The 17676-nt window shown below is 39.9% G+C and overlaps 1 protein-coding gene and 1 long non-coding RNA gene across 4 annotated transcripts in view; one reads left to right on the forward strand and one right to left on the reverse strand.

Annotated features, from left to right (window-relative positions):
* LOC143781905 (uncharacterized) overlaps positions 1-14740 on the reverse strand; it is a 55752-nt gene extending 41012 nt beyond the window's left edge. Inside the window, exon 1 of the long non-coding RNA XR_013216833.1 lies at positions 14612-14740. This is a non-coding gene — a long non-coding RNA (uncharacterized LOC143781905). The remainder of the gene's footprint in view (positions 1-14611) is intronic.
* The window catches only part of CREB5 (cAMP responsive element binding protein 5), a 607187-nt gene that overhangs the window by 313444 nt on the left and 276067 nt on the right, over positions 1-17676 (forward strand). The window lies entirely within an intron of this gene.

A 17676-nucleotide genomic window follows, 5' to 3' on the forward strand; every position in this document is an offset into this window, starting at 1 on the left:
GTTTTACATGTGCAATTTAATAAACAATAGAAAGCACGCTTTGCCTGCAGGGGCCCGGTGCAGCTGTACAGATGCCATTAATGGTATGTCTGCCACTAATATAACACATCAGAATATTAAAATCAATTGCATCAAATGATATTAGTCTTAAATGCATTTGACAAACTCAGTTCTGCTACTTTTGTCAGTTATTTGGCGGACTGATTGCTTATATTGGTTAAAAAAAAGGTCAAATAATATAAAGCATGTGAAACAATGGGGTTTGTCTAAACCTTTGTGTTTTTCCTTGTATTATAGACTTGTGGTTTACAACAACTATCGGACAGTGACATCTATGTTTATAAAACACAGTGTGAAAGAGCGCCATAGTGAACCTCTATTAGCGGGAAGTTTATACTTATCAATAACTCATCAAGCATAGTCCCATGCTGAGAATGACTGTGGAGAAAGTTGTAAAGGGCCTACCTGTTTTGCTGTTTTGCTGCTCATGGACCTTAGACACTGTTTCCTAGAATAAACATTATTGTTCTGCTGCAGTCCATACATTTGCTTGTAGTCTGCAAAGCAGCTGTACACACAGCAGGATTTATTTTTTCACTATTATTGAAAAGTTGATTCATTTTTTTTATTTTAGATAAATTGGAGCAAATCCAAAATGGTTTAAAATGAGTAAACAGGCCCTGATCCATCCTACATAGGAGCTAAATGCACCTGGTTCATTAAAGGGAACCTGTCACCACGTTTTTGGAAGATGGGATAAAAATAGCGTTAAATAGGGGCAGAGGTGGGCGTTACATTAGTGTGTGTGTTATGCGTTTATTACCCACCTAAGTTGCCGAAATAACTTTGCAAAGTCTCCGTTTTCGCCTGTCAATCAGGCTGGTCAGGTCGCATGGGCGTTGTCTTCCCCCAGATTTGGCGTAGTTTTCCGTTGGTGGCGTAGTGGTGTGCGCATGCCCAAAGTCCGGAATCCTCTTCCAGGGGATTTAAAATAGCGCGGTGTTCGTTATTGCATTGGTGATCGGTGGGCGCGGCCATCTTCCTTTGGCCGCGCGTGCGCAGAAGCGGCGCTCTGCTGGCCGCGGCTTCAGGAAAATGGCCGCCGCGATATCCATCTGCGCACGCGCGGCATCCCGCGGCCATTTTCCTGAAGCCGCGGCCAGCAGAGCGCCGCTTCTGCGCACGCGCGGCCAAAGGAAGATGGCCGCGCCCACCGATCACCAATGCAATAACGAACACCGCGCTATTTTAAATCCCCTGGAAGAGGATTCCGGACTTTGGGCATGCGCACACCACTACGCCACCAACGGAAAACTACGCCAAATCTGGGTGAAGACACCACGCCCATGTGACCTGACCAGCCTGATTGACAGGCGAAAACGGAGACTTTGCAAAGTTATTTCGGCAACTTAGGTGGGTAATAAACGCATAACACACACACTAATGTAACGCCCACCTCTGCCCCTATTTAACGCTATTTTTATCCCATCTTCCAAAAACGTGGTGACAGGTTCCCTTTAAGAGGCGCTTCATAAATGTGGCATGCACCTCCATGTGCCTCATCAAAAATATTACTCCAGTCACTCCACAGACGAGTTAGATTTGGGGTGCAAGGTACCCACGCCATTTCACACCCCATTTCTGCCCATTTTGGCAAAGCTGGTCAAAACTGCCATGAAAAGCCGAAAGTCTGAAATTTTTTACACAACCGACATTGTACAAAAAGTTCGAGAGTTTTCAAGAAGTGTTTCAGGCCAGATTCCTGGGGGTCATGGTCTTTAAGGTGTTCTCGGGCAACTGATGTGTAAGACACAATTAACTGACTACACGTAGCTGTGTCAGCTGGTCTAGCTGGGAATGGTTTTCTAGTCTCAGAATGTAGACAACAGGGAATTCTTCCATTTGCGAGCATAAATCTAAATCTGCAAACTCAGCTTCAGGAAAATGGCCGCTGCGCTCTCCATCTGCACAAGCGCAGCCTCCCGCGGCCATTTTCCTGAAGCCCTGGGAAGCAGAGCACTCCATCTGTGCACGCGCGGCCTCAGGAAGATGGCTGCTGCCACCGAGAAACCGGTGATTAACCCGGCTCTGCTGCTCACATTGGATACCGGGCCGCTGCGTCACCTCACCTGTGGAAGGGACCCTGCTCACGCCATACCGCTCATCATCCCCGCACCTCTGCCACCGCTGCACCTCTGCCGCCGCCACCACACCACTGCCGGTAAGCCTGCATTACGACTATAAGACGCACCCCCCATTTTCCCCCCTTTTTTGGGGGGGAAAAAGTGCATCTTGTAGTCCGAAAAATACGGTAAGTATTTGGTCACCTAAAAACATGCAAGATTTCTGGCTCTCACAGACCTGTAACTGTAACCATATGTGAAAACGGTTGCACTCAATAGTGTTAAAACATGTCAATGTGAAATACATGAAGTGTGAATAGCAAAATGGCTTTTGAAATTTAGGAAGAATACACGAGACATTTAGCACAAAATTTGGCCAAATAGTGTGAGCCCATCAACCATTGTCAAGGTAATCTCGTGAATCTGATGGGTCCCTGACCTACCTGCCCAGTGTGAACACTTACCTATGGCTAATATCTGAATGTATGGATGAATATAAACACCTCTCTTGGTAAAGCCTACATTTATGGGTTGGTCGGAACCTGATGTGATTAGATGTCATTAAAATCACCACATGGTGAAGGGCGGAGTGCTCAGTCGGAAAGCTTAGCATATAAAAAACATGTTTTTTATATTGTGTGGATATGCCATACATGTACAAGATGGAAATACCCCTTTATTTTATTTTTTACTCCAACAATTTTTCCACAATCAGTGATCAGCTGTAAACCCTGGCTGCAAGTACTTAGATGTGCTGCAGCACCCCCACAGGTGAAATAAATCATTACAATTATATGAAAAATCCTCCAGACTCTGCCCTACTCCCTGCTTTATGGATGAAGGTTGTGAAAGGGGACCCCTTTATTTTCTCTCAATTATTTAATTTTGATTAATATACACCGGACACAATTACATAGTGCAGAAAGAGCTATGTCTGTCCGGACTGCATGTTTATATTAATGATGATGATGATGCTTAGTTATAAATGCAATCCATGCTAAAGAGATATTCGCTGAAGCAAGGGAGTGATCTCAGAAGAGCTGGAATGTAAGGTTCAAAAATGCTTTGTTGGTATAAGGAATCGCAGCCTTTACTCTGCAATTGTTTTAATCAATAAGTGCACATTTCATCTCACTGGGGACCCCGGGCATAGATAATATCTCAGTGATGCTTTTGACAAAGGTTCACTAAAGCTCCTTTAAAGTTTAATGTACATAAACACAGCCAGAGGGTCTCAGATTGACATTCTGGCTTCAATCCAGGCTGCTCAGACTTAGCTTTATAAATGGCAGCTGCCACCACAAGAAAAAAAAGAAAAAGCTTTCGAGTTTCACGAGCTGTAGGTGCAATTTGTACTCTCTGTGCACTCATGACACTTTCTGCAGCTCCCAATTTAGTTTTCCATAATACAAAGGTATTTGGTGTACCAAGCTTTATTTGAATAATGATTTGATGGTTGTCACATGGCAAACATTGGGTTTGGATCCGGACACCACAACCCACAGTTTCCAGCTTGTGCTCTTTATTGTACCACATTACAAGCCAGTCATTTTTTTTTATATTTTTCATGTGGCTTATTTGACAGCTCTTGCTGTTTTGAGCAGCATCTACCTTTTTTTCATTGCTTTTCTTGTATGTACGGATGTCCAAAGACATTTTACTTTTTATGGTTGTTTCCTGTAAATGTCAGCTCAAAATATGCGGTCTATAAAAACTAAGTGTTGTATCAGTACATGGAGATGTGTAGTGCAATAAGTGCAGAGAGTTGTCAGATATTGTGCAGACTTCACAAGTATTTCCTATATGATATATTGAAAATAAATATAAATTTATAAAGATTTAAAAAATGAATAGATACTGTATTTTTCAGACTATAAGACGCACCGGACCATAAGACACACCCCAAATTTTCAGAAGGAAAATAGGGGAAAAAAAATGAATGTGTCAAATGGGGATCCATCTTACAGTCCGAATTCAGCTTACCTGGGGGGATCGGCAGCGCTTGTGGAGTGTAGTCAAAGGGGGCATTCGGTGGTCCGGCTATATGACCACCGACCACCGATATGGCCACCGCATCACAGTAATGGATGCAGAGATCTCGTTTGTCGAGATCTCAATCTGAGCAAGCATCGCTCCCTGTGGCCTTATTCCGGAAACCACCGCATTGCAGTAATGGATGTGTGGGGGGCCCCGGGTTTTCACAAAATGCCAGCTGAGCCCCCGCACCACTGAACACTGCCGAACCTGCCGCACCAGTCTGGATGGGATTTCCTGGAGGCCACCGCATCGCAGTAATGGATATGTGGGGGCTCCGAGCTTTCACAAAATGCCGACGGAGCCCCTGCACCACAGAGCACTGCCAAACCTGCCACACCAGCCTGGGAAGGGAGTGTGATCATCACCCTGCAGCGTCGGACTGCTGCAGAATCGCCCGACTCCTGCTGCCGCCACACTACTTGTAACTATATTCCAACTGTAAGACACACCCCGATTTTCCCCCAAATTTTTTTGTGAAAAAAGTGTGTCTTATAGTCCGAAAAATACAGTATGTATTGTTTTCAGCACTTTTATTAACTTGTAGAGAAATATAACTATTTTGAAGCCTCTATAGATACAAAGTGAACACTTCTTGGTTTTTCTAACTCTAACATTATGTTCTATCTAGAATTGACTGGAAGGATTCACAACCACCAGTCCATGGGCCAGGTAAGTAGTGTTTGGCTGCCGGACAGGGGCTATGAGAATCTCTTACCTTCGGGAATCCCCAGGCTCAGATTTGATTAACCGTGCTGATGCAAAGTTATCTCTCTGGCGTGATGCACATATGACATCACATCAGGCACACTAATCAAAAGCCATGCTAGGGATCACAGAAGGTAAGAGATTCACAGAACTCCTGTCCAGCGGCCATAGCCTACTAACCTGGCCGATAGACCACAGTACTGCCAATCGATCCACCCATCTTTAGATCCTGTGAACCATTGTATAGATGGCTTGTTATTGCAATGCATCTTCCCAAATCGGCTTACTATCCAGTGACAATGTCAGCCACAAAAGACAAAAATAAATAAAATAAGGTACTGTGGTGCTGCCACTCTCTTTATACTACATGGCAATGGTTCAAACGTTTTCAGGTGGACCTGCCAGCTGAGCAATTCTACCCAATCCACAAGCAGCATATATTAGACACTGTATGTATTATTATAGCCACATATGTTTAAATCCAAAATACTGCAGTGTTTCAGAGAAAAACATAGTTTAAAATCTGCCTGGGACTGAACTGCACAGGAGACTAGACAAACATGCAGGCTCCCGCCTGACTCCCCACCCGCTGCCAGTGGTTGACAAATTTCTCCCTGCGTGTGCTTGTAGTATGAGACATGTCACTCCACGAGGAGAGATATACTTCAGGATGTGCTTTATATAGGGGGAAAAAAATATAATGCAGGAGGGGGCTCTGTATATAGAGGTAACAAAAAGGAAAGATAAACTGAAGGATGGGTTATAAATAGAGGGAGCAGAAAGGAGGGATATATTTCAGGATGGTCTGTATTCATGATCCTGAGAGATGAGATATGCTGCAGTATGGGGCACTGTGTACAGGAGCTAAGATTATTTGAGCTACTGCTAAGAGTTCCATGATGTGAAACTGCAAATGTAAACTGTTGATGTATATTGCAGAGGATTATCGTGTGCTATATTCATCAACAGTTCAAAATTATCAGTTTCAGTTCATCTCGGCTAGAACCAGCTAATGATTCAAAACCACACTGCAGCTATACTGATGTACATTGCAGAAGATAAAATCAAAGCAACGCCAAAGAAATTAGCTTGAACACATGTTGATATAAGTGTACTGCGTAGGCACACATTCACACTGTGGCCATTAACAAACATAACCAAGAATAAAAATAAAATGAATAAATACCCTGCAGTAAGTACATAAGTAAATAGTAATGATACATGTAAATAACATAAGGTACTTAGTTGACACTCTTGATCAAAAAAGGGTCAATCAACCCATCGCAACAAGGTGTACCTACTCAGGATGGCCCCATCTCTAAAGTAAAACCACTCTATATGGCTGCATGCAAGGTGCTGGGAGGTGAGATATACTGCAGTATGGAGCTCTGTGCACAGGAATTGAGTTTATTTGAACTGCTGCTCAGAGTTTAATAATGTGGAACTGCAAATGTTGTTGTATATTGCAGAGGATTATCTTCTGCTAAATGCATCAACAGCACACTATCACAACTCTGTTGTCGGGTGTCCCAGGACCAGGGTCTCCTTCCCTGTCCCTAACGCTAGGGGCGCCCTAGCTCGCCCTGTTCCCCGGATTATTTCTGAAGGTGAAGATGCCAGGGCCACGTATCTTGCCTTAGCTTCTGAGTCCGCCCTCAGTCTGTACAAAAACTGATGGCATTTAGTCTACTACTGGATCTGAAAATGTTGTATCCCTGAAATTAAGGCCATGCCAGTCAGAATATATTAGAACAGACAGTGCAAGACAATATGACTGTTGGCCTTAAGTAGTAGAAGCAAGTAGATAATGTTGAGCCAATCAATTTTTTACTATATTTAAAGATCTGATGACAGTAACTAAATGTTGTCAGTGATCTGATTTTTAACATAACATTTTCTTTCCTACATGGATGAGTATTGAATAAAGAATTAATGTGAAAGATATCACCTATATTTGAGTGATCCTTACTATACAACTACTTGAGGCAGACTCCAAGGTTCAGTCAACCATGTCTTAAAGCCTAGCTCAGAAAGGCATATAAGGACAAAAATGAAGTCCAACAGAGCACACAATAAGTCTGATTGCATCATTACAGTCAATGGCCCTGTCAGCAAAAATCTTGTTTTCCAAGGCCTTGGACGTAAGCCCTGGCAGAGCCAAAGACTGTAGGCTAAAACTCTAAGGGTATGTGCACACATTGCAGATTTGGCTGCGGATCCGCAGCGGATTTGATGCTGTGGATCTGCAGCTGTTTTCCATGCATTTTACAGTAGCATGTAAAGCTATGGAAAACCAAATCCGGTGTGCACATGCTGCGGAAAATTCCGCGCAGAATTGCTGCGGTTTATTTTCTGCAGCATGTTAATTCTTTGTGCAGATTTCGCAGTATTTTACACCTATTCTTTAATAGGAATCCACAGGTGTAAAAACGCAGGTGAAATCCACACAAAAACTGCACTAAATCCGCAGTAAATCCGTGGTGATTTTGCCCCTCCATGCACCGAGTGCCGCCTCCTCTACCCTCAGTAACGTACCCGGTGCCTGCGCTGTGCTTTCCTTTTTCGGGCATGCACACTTTGCCCGAAAAAGGAAAGCACAACGCAGGCGCCAGGTACGTTACAGAAGGCAAAGGAGGTGGCGCCCGGCGCACGGAGGGGCTCAGTGATGGCTGTGAGGCATTTGTGTCCGGGGGAAAAGACGTGCCCCCTGGACAGACTAAAGGTATGGCGTGCAAATTATAAAAAGTAATATTGCAGCGTTGGCAGGGAGCACAAAAAGAAGAGCCACCTTCACAGAATGCAGCATTAGTGCTGCACAAGGTGTCTCTTTTAGTTAAAAACACCAGGGGGTGACAGGTTCCCTTTAATCAGTTTATTTGATGTCTTGGAGCCCTCCATCCTGAATTGTCTCAGCTGTTCTGTGTTAGCCACTCCCTTTTGGTGTGTATGCTCGCTACTGGACTGGCACTTGGGAGTTACCAGTGATAGATTTACTTCCTGGTTTTGTGGTGAAAGAGAAAGTTGAGTGTTTGGAGTTGGAGGTTTGAGATTTTTCTGGAGACTGCTGCGTTGAGTTGGTTTGCATGTTTATCCTTATCCTCTCACATTTGGTTTTCCCTTCCTATACCTCCTCTGTTTCCCACTCTGTTGTTTGTAAGTGTATTTGTATGATTTTAATTTTCTTTTAAGGCTGTTTGCTTACCCCAGTCTTTCTGATTTTCATTTGCCTGTACACTTCAGCCTCACACCTCCCTTGGTGGGGAAGTGATCAGATAAGGGTTAAATTGGGAGCATATATAGCTATGAGACCCTGTTGTCTCCACCATCCGAGGTAGTCCAGAGTACAGGGATAGACTAGTTCTAGTTCAAGGGACCTGGTAGGTGCTCACAATCTCTAGTCACTACATGACAATGGGTTCTTCTAAGCAGCTACCAAGCATTCTGAAAATGAAAATGGAGGAGGCCCACAAAGCACGAGAAGGCTGTAAGAAGATTGCAAAACATTTACAAGTTGCCCTTTCCTCAGTTTGAAATGTAATTAAGAAATGGCGGTTAACAGGAACAGTGGAGGTCAAGATAAGGTCTGGGAGACCAAGTTAAATTTCAGCGAGAGCTGCTTGTGGGATTGCTAGAGACGCAAATAAGAACCCCCGCTTGACTGCAAAAGACCTTCAGAAAGATTTAGCAGACTCTGGAGTTGTGATACATTGTTCTACTGTTCAGAGACACCTGCACAAGTATGGTCTTCATGAAAGAGTCATCAAAAGAAAACCTCTCTGGAATCCTCACCATAAAATTTAGCATCAGAAGTATTCAAAAGAACATCTAAACAACCCTGATGCATTTTGTAAACAAGTCCCATGGCCTAATGAGGTTAAAATAGAACTGTTTGGCCACAATGATTAAAGGTATGTGTGGAGGAAAATGGGCACAGAATTTAAGGAAAAAACATCTCCCCAACCATTAATGGTGGTGGATCAATCATGCTCTGGGGTTGTGTTGCAGCCAATGGCACAGGAAACATTTCACTGGTAGAGGTAAGAATGGATTCAATGAAATTTACATAACACCATCTGTAAAATGCTGAAGTTGAAAAGAGGAGGATGGCTTATACAAATATATGATGATTTTGGATCATGACACATGTCAAAAAACAAAATAGACTACCCCAAAAGGCGCAAACTGAAGGTTTTACAATGGCCTTCACAGTCCCCAGACCTGAACATCATTGAAAATCTTTGGCTAAACCTCAAAATAGCAGTGCATGCAAGACGACTCAGGAATATCACATAACTGGAAGAATGGATGTAAATCACTTAAACAAGAATTGAAAGGCTCTTGGCTGGCTACAAATAACGTTTACAAGCAGTGATATTTTCAAAAGGGGGTCCTATTAGGTACTAATCGTGCAGGGTGTTACAAATTTTGCAACGGCCCACTTTCCTTTTTGCGCGCTGTAGAAGATTTTCCCCTCTCCTCTGCATTAAATGGAAGAGCTCCACAAGCATGTGCCAATGAAATGACAATGTAAAAATGACAATATATATATATATATATATATATATATATATATATATATATATATATATATATACAGTATACGATTAAAATACAAAGGATATGTGTCATCTTTAACTTTAGGCCTTTTAGAGATAAGTTCGTCTTCAACTTGCTTAACTGTTCACAATAACAGTAATTTTGACCAGGGGTGCCCAAACCTTTCTATGCCACTGTAGCTATACCCCTGCAAAACAAGTAATTTTTTATCAAGCAACCAAAAATTTAGCTTTCAGCTCCCGTTGCTGCATTTTTGTTGTCGTTGTGCCCCAACCCTCACACGACTTCTCTGTTTGGCCTAAATCCTTCCTGACCAAAATGGCAGGTTTATCATTCTTGTTATGAAAGTAGCCAAATCTTTACTTGGCAGCTGGAAATAAATTAAGCATCATATAACATTTGCAGGAAAGGTGTTTACCACAAAAAAGTATTTTTGATACATAGTTTTCATGTGTGTTTAGCTTTTAGTCAGTCCTCATTTTTTACATTACATCATTTTTTTTATTGAAACTTTGCAGAAACAGAAAAATAATAAAATCTAAGCTTAGACATAGATGTGCATTATGTTCACGAGCCGTTTCTTAAGCTTGGACTGACTTTTAACAGTATTCTTTTATTAATATACTGTGATTGGCACTTGCAAACTAAGATATTTTTAAGCTTCACCTCCAAATGAACACAAGTACCCCTCGGCCTCCGGTAAAACGTCCTTTTGCTAGAAGGAAACCAGCAGGAAGAAACATAAAATACTCCAGGTTTTAGCTTTTCATATCCATCTAATTTAAACACGTTTAATATTCGACCATATATTAATTTCCCCACAGACAGTTAGTTTGAAGTTAAATGGGTAACTGTGGGGTATGTTAAACTGTCAAGTGCTAAAACTCACGTGCCCCCATAGGATATTATAAAAAAGAAACTTGATCCTTGTAGCCAACAAAATTTGAAGTGAAAACGCTATTATATTTCCACTGGTCAACCGCGAACACTTTATAAGAAAGTGAGATCGAGTAATTTGATGTAGACAAATGTAGTCTGTTTAGTGTTGGGTCAAAGGCTGCTAATTAAATTAAGTTGGTGATTTTCTTCTGCATGTAGAGCTTAGCAGCTAGCTCCGTTGTGATACAAGGACATCTATTTCCAGAAGGTAATGTTTAGCAAAGGAGAGATTTTATGACCGAATGCCATAGGTGACAGACGAGGATATTTAGGAAACAAAACTCTGAAAAGAGCAAAGTGAGGGAAATGTATTCTGATTATACTTATGTTCCTCTGCAGTTGCTTTACTTTGGCGAAACGGTTGCTGCTACATAATTATTTATGAGATAGAACGTGAAATACAATTATTCTTATTTGTGAATCCAACAAGGCCTTGGTTCTCATTTTTATCGGTGGCATTTGTTTATGTGCTATAGAGTGATGAAAGTGAAGAGAAGAACATCACCTGAAAAATGATCCATTCTGAGTAGATTCACACTTAACGTATTTTCAGTTAAGACTGTAACTAGTTAATATATAATTAGTTATGATTATAATTATTTTGGATAACTAGTAACAGTGTTATTCATTTTGGCTGTTCAGATGAGAGAGCTTTTTTACTTAACGAATGTGCGTGCAAAAAAAAATTTGCAGCATGCACTAGTTTTTTCCGTTTGTCTGGTCACACTTGCCCCTTTAAGTCTACAGGAGCTCAGAAAAAAACTGACCCATACCGAACACCCATATACCCTCTGTTGTTTTACCAATACATCACAATTATGTTAAATAAGAAACGGTAATGTGTTTTGTAAATTATTAGTAGCTGCTGCTGTAAGAGAATTCGATTGTATACGGATTGTGCATGGATAACAAGTGAGAAAAAAATTGTCTGAGTCTTCTGGATGAAACTGTTGATTTTTTCATACACTCGTGTGAACCCTGCCTAACTCGAAACTTTTGTATAAGAAATCCCATAAGGCTTACTGAAACATTGATGTAACATCAAGGGAAAAAGTCAACAGTATGAGACTGACGGAGTCATGTCCTCAAAGTTGTGACATACTAAAGTAATTTTTTACAAAAACTTTGAATTGTAACTATTGAATTTTTTATAGGGTTTTAAAAAAAAAATGACATGAATAATTTTGCAGATTGTGTGAAAGTGCATGCCATGAGTGATAGTGGGCAGCTAATTATAGCGACTGACATTGTTTGTGAATTCGATTTTTTCATATATGGGGACAATCAAAGCAATTGCTTTGTCATTCCACAATGATAATGAAATGACATATCTAAATGTATGTCGAAAGGGATCTCGCATATTCCAAGACAATAATATGCATATTTTGAACCACTTATGAATTTTCTAATGACTTTCAGAAAACATTTATTATACGTGTCCCAAAATCAGAAGAACAATTGTGTGAATATAGGTTTTCAGAGTTTTGATAAGATATGGATTTTTTATGACTAATGGCTCGTTCAGATGAATGAACTAAACGTCCATATTTTGTCCATATGCAAAACTCATAGAATACGGACAGTACAAAGACCAAGGCAAGTCGGACCAGATAGTCCACATATAAAAATCGCAGAGTACACTACTTTGATCCATTTTGTAGGTTAGACTCACACATAAGTCAATGGGTAAAAAGTAGATCACAATCACATTTACATCCGTATGTCATGCATTTTTCACATATACATTACGATTACAAAGGAAACAAACTGTATTTATTAAATTGTTCATGGATGCCAAACAGATGGACATATAAATTGCATACGACACATGGATGGCATATGAATGACAGTAAGAATGAAGATTTTTTTCTGGATGTGAAACGGATAATTTCGCAAATGCTCATCTGAACCTGGCAATAGTCATATCATGACCAGCTGCATGACCAGCTCTATCCTCGCCTACTGTATTCTCACCCATCCCCTGTAGATTGTGAGCCTTCGCGGGCAGGGTCCTCTCTCCTCCTGTACCAGTTATGACTTGTATTGTTCAAGATTATTGTACTTGTTTTTATTATGTATACCCCTCCTCACATGTAAAGCGCCATGGAATAAATGGCGCTATAATAATAAATAATAATAATAATAATTATAAAATGAGGGCTGATATAAGTATGTGCATTTTACCATATTAACCTTCATTGTCTCTTGCCTGCAATAAACACAGCTTTGTACTAGATAATTTACACCTTAGAGTATTGTTAGCCAACCATACTTTCAGATTTGGTCATCTCTAATCCCAATGTGTTTCTCAAAAATGACATTGCTTTTTAAGTAGATTCAGAAAAAGTCAATATATGAAAATGGACATCTTAAGCACGATAACAACTATAGATATATTTAAAGAGGTGGTTCACTACAATCTTTATTGTGCCCATCAGTTTAAACCACTGAAATAAGTATTTTTTCAAATATGTTATTTTTTATATTTGCCTGTGAGTGGCGCTATCTCTGTTCAATCTCGTGACCCCCGGCTGTAGCCGCGGCTGATATCCGACGATGTCACGTCAACTTCCCGACTCTGGAAGTTGAGGTTGCATCACCGAGTCATGACCCAGTCTATTGCAGACTGTGGCCACTCTCCCTGATTGACAGGGCCGTGGGCGATGTTTCACCTCACGTCACAGCCCAGTATTCAGGGCGCATTGTAGAAGATTTCTCGTTCTCTGATTTCAATGGCAGAAACCCGCAAGCACGTGACCATGAAAGCAGAGAAGTAGAGAAGAACATTTCTTACAGAGCGCGTTCGATACTGGGCTGTGACGTGCACTGAAACACTGCCTACAGTCCAGTCAATCAGGGGAAGTGACCGCAGTCTGCATGAGACTGGGTCACACATCGGTGATGCAACCTCAACTTCCAGAGTCAGGAAGTTGACGGGATATCACTGGACATCAGTGGTGACTGCAGCCACGGGTCACGTGATCGGCACTGTGTGAGCAGAGATAGCACGGCTCACAGGCAAATATGAAAAAATGTATTTTAAAAAATATTTATTTAAATTGATGTGCACAATAAAGATTGTAGTGGACCACCTCTTTAATTGGTAATACTTGCTGTAGTTATCTTTCTATTACACTATTTTCTTTTATACTCTTTGCATCCATGGACTATATTTGGACTATATTTTCCACGGGAGATTGAAAATTAATTTTTCCGAAATATACTAGTGTATATTAAAATTTGTGACCAGATGTATCCTGATATGCTATATATTCCTATATGATCTTAACTTGGCATTTCTTCTAGTTATGCAGAGACTCCTGGCTCAAGAGCAGCAGCTATGCATCTGGAAAATGTTAGCATTGAATTGGGGGCCCTGGCTATGGCCAGTAAAATACTATATTCAACACTTATTTAAAGAAACCTTAAATTTGCATCTGTGAATGTGAAAATGCTGCAATCTGTCAAAAAATGTCTTATGAAAGACAGATTATTATGATTTATAGTCAAATATGTGATTTTAGGTATAATCAAATTATTAGAATAAATTAGAAATTTCTACTGCATTAATCATCAGTACATGAATCTCTTCAGAGTAACATTGCGAGTGACCTTAGCGTCTGAACCATGTTTGTTGCTCACAGAATAATTCAAGAAAATCCAAATGTGTTTAAGGCTTCATTCAAATCAGAATTTATTAATTTTGATTTTCTGCTCCATCATAGTATCACAACAAGGATACTAATGACGGTGCTGGATCAGACACCAGAAGCCAACAAACCCTTCTGTCTATCGATTTCAGATTTTAACTTAGCCTAAAAATTTTGAAAAACACACATTCAACTTTAGCACACATATTCCTACTCTCAAAGTTTAAAACAGTTGTAGGATGACTAAGAAGGATAGCAACTTTCTAAGGCAAGCATTGAACCTTCATGCCTCACCCACATCAGAGTTTTGCAGTGATGGTGCCCACAAGCATTTCTTTGGTCAGGAGATAGGGAGACTGATACAAACCTCCTGAATCCTACCTTCCTATACTACTTTTTCCGCTGCACGACTGAAGAAAGGAAGTTGTATCCTGGAGTACATGTTTTGGGAAGTACTTTAAAGATGGTACCTAATAGCAAGCCCTGTGTACAATGAGCTTCTAGTTGGACACTACTGCCTTAAAGAAGTACTCCTCTCATCAAATGATTTTTCCTCTTAATATCTTGCCGTCATCATATTATACAGCACTGTGTACTTACAGTTGCTCATTTTGCCTTTCTACCCAGTTAATTCTTCTCTTTTCTCTGCTCTATGTAGAAACAAGAAGTCTTGTTGATTCATTCAACTCCTGACCCAGCAGCTCCGCTTTTGCAGTGACTCATGACTTGTGCAGAGCAAACTGACCTCCTGTTTCTACATAGAGCTTAGAAAGATTCAGCTAGTCAGTTTTTAGTGTGATGTCACAGACATAATAGAAAAGAAAAGAATTAGCTGGGTAGAAAGGCAAAGTGAGCAATTGTAAGTACATAGTGCTATATAATAATATGAGTGCAATATATTAAGAGGATAGAAACTTTTAGGACAGTGCTTGTTTAGATCAATACAAGAAGATTTAAGAAGGTATCTGTATCTCATTTCTTTTTTTGTCGGCAGGGCTATAACAGCAAACTAAATCTCCTGAGTAAAAGAAACACTAGCCACAACTCGGCTGCAGGAATTTCAGATTTCCCTGTTTTGTCTGAGGCCCCATCAATAAATGCAATGTTTTAGGCAGAGTCTTTTGTAGTGGCTTTATCTTGGGTCATGGTGTGCCGCCCTTTGGTGTTCCATCCACTACCGTAATTTTAGAGATATACTAGTGTAAAAACATTAATTCTAGGGCAGAATATATTTATATTATAATATTAATTAAACAGTATATGTCATATTTCAAGGGAATCTTTCATAAAAACTTCTGTGTACTTCTGTATGAAAAGGTTGTATATGGCCATGCAGTAGTTCCCTATAGAAGTCTATAAGAGTGATATCACTACCCAGCACAAAGATTTTACAGAGCTGTTATATGGCAACGTGTATTAAACCTTAATTGACAACAAATGACTCAGTTTTCAATTTTTACCTAAAAGTTTTATGTGATGTGCGTTTTTTTATCTATTGGTGAAACTGAGTATTGGATAAATAAACCTATTTCTGCTGTAGAAACATTTCAATCGCCCAATGAATGCAATCTCCTAATTTATTATGTAAATTGCAGGTAATTGCACATAGTGATTTACATCTATTTCACTTCTTATACGCATTTGCTTGTATAAATATTTATTCCTTAAATCACATAGGCAGCGGAAAAAGTAATTATTTTACCTAGAAAAATATTGGTAGCGTTCTTCAGGCTGCTGGAAGGTTTCGTCAGCTTGCGTTGGTCATCCTGAACAGACATAAATATTTTCTGAACAGCGTGACATTTGCTGAGATTATATTTATTCAGATGCAGAGCCAAATTAGGTGAAACCCATGTATGAGAAACCCCAAAATGTCACCAATGTTCATATTTCTTCTTCTTCCATAATTTAATATGGGACTCTGTTCTTGAAATAAGTAATCATGGCGGCATCAATCCCTCGTCAAGTACAGGTCTGAGGTGCGTGTCAAATATTAGGGACATCAAGGACTTCTTTATGATACTTATAAGTATTTAGGTATGTGGCCAAAATTGTGTCCAAGATTGCGGCAAATAACGGAGTGAATGAAGTGCATCAGGTTTATTATGTGTTTTAGATGGAAGGACAAAGAGAATATCTTAATTCATGGTAGACTCATTGCAAAAATGTTTGGGGGTTGTTATTGCACCAAGATCATGGATTTCTGCAAGATGCACTCAGATAAATTGGTTCTTCACAGAAATCTCTGCAACAAATCTGCCTTGTGTTAGATAGTAATAATAGATATAAACGGCTGAAGAGAAAAAAAATAGCTCAAAATAGGGTCTTATCCGATAGCAATTACTAAAAATGGTATCAATATATGCTGACCTGTTCCCTGGTTATATGGCTGCTGCAAATCCACGGGTGATTTCACAAGAGAAATATGCAAAAAATGGCACGTTTGTAGTTTGTATCTGCGCTGCCAGGTGATGAAGAAACATCTAATGGCGGAGATAATTTTAAAAAAAAGTATATATATTTTTTGCTACGCGTTTTGAAGTGTAGCCAACTTCTTCTTCAGGAAACAGAAACCATATGGATATGAAGAAGAAGTGGGCTACACATCGAAACGCGTAGAAAAATAAAAAACTTTTTTGTACATTAGCTCCAGCATTTGATGCTTCTTCATCACCTGGCAATGCGGATACAGACCATAAACTTCCCATTTTTTTAAATAGTAATAATGGCATGCCATGTTCAGGGTCAGAATTCATAAGAGTACAGTATAGTACTGAATCATTTACAAACCCTGAAAAATCTAAATGAATGTTAGTTAGGTCCCAGGGCGTTGGGAGTCCAGGAAAAAAGATAATTTGGTAATACCATGAGAAATCACCAAAGTTTTAACCCCTTCCTGATGTGTAACATACCGGTACGTCACATGCGGGTGCGGTTGTGTGGATTAGGCATATTCCATCTGTGTTGTATAGCTGGTGTCCTTCCCTAACAGCAGTGACCAGAGCAGGCACTGATTGAATTGCTATTTATCTCAGTCACGGTATGCCGATGGGTAGGCATGACAATCGGGGCCTACTCATTGCCTTTACGGTACTTCTGTGAATCCCGGCTTCATATGAGACAATTGTTTCACTAGGAATATTTTGGCATTGCAGTATATAGAACAGTCAATCACAGGTTCAAGTACCCTAAGGGAACTGAAAAAAAGTAAAACTATATTTTTTTACAAAAAATATAAAAACTTTAATCACTTTCTGTCACCCAATTGGAAAAACAAACAAACAAAAAAAAACATTTGATATAGATGGCCAAACCCATAAACTCCTATCTATTACAATTTACAATTATTTATTTGGAAAAAAATGTAAACCACCAAATTGCAGTTTTTTAGTTGCCACACCTCCCCTAAAAATGCAAATCAAAAGGGATCAAAACATCTTATATACCACAAAATTATATCAATTAAAACATCAGCTCACCACGCAGAGGAAAGAAACCCATAATAATACTGAGCTGGAGAATCATGGGACCAGGTCATTTTCACCACACATTAAACAACATAAACATAAAACCCATAACAATTTAAGATTTTTTTTTCCATAGTTTCATTGCACTTTTTTCCCCATTTTCCAGTACATTTCATGGTAAAATGAATGGAGTCATAC

This window comes from Ranitomeya variabilis, chromosome 6, assembly GCF_051348905.1.
Source record: "Ranitomeya variabilis isolate aRanVar5 chromosome 6, aRanVar5.hap1, whole genome shotgun sequence".
Taxonomy (NCBI): domain Eukaryota; kingdom Metazoa; phylum Chordata; class Amphibia; order Anura; family Dendrobatidae; genus Ranitomeya; species Ranitomeya variabilis.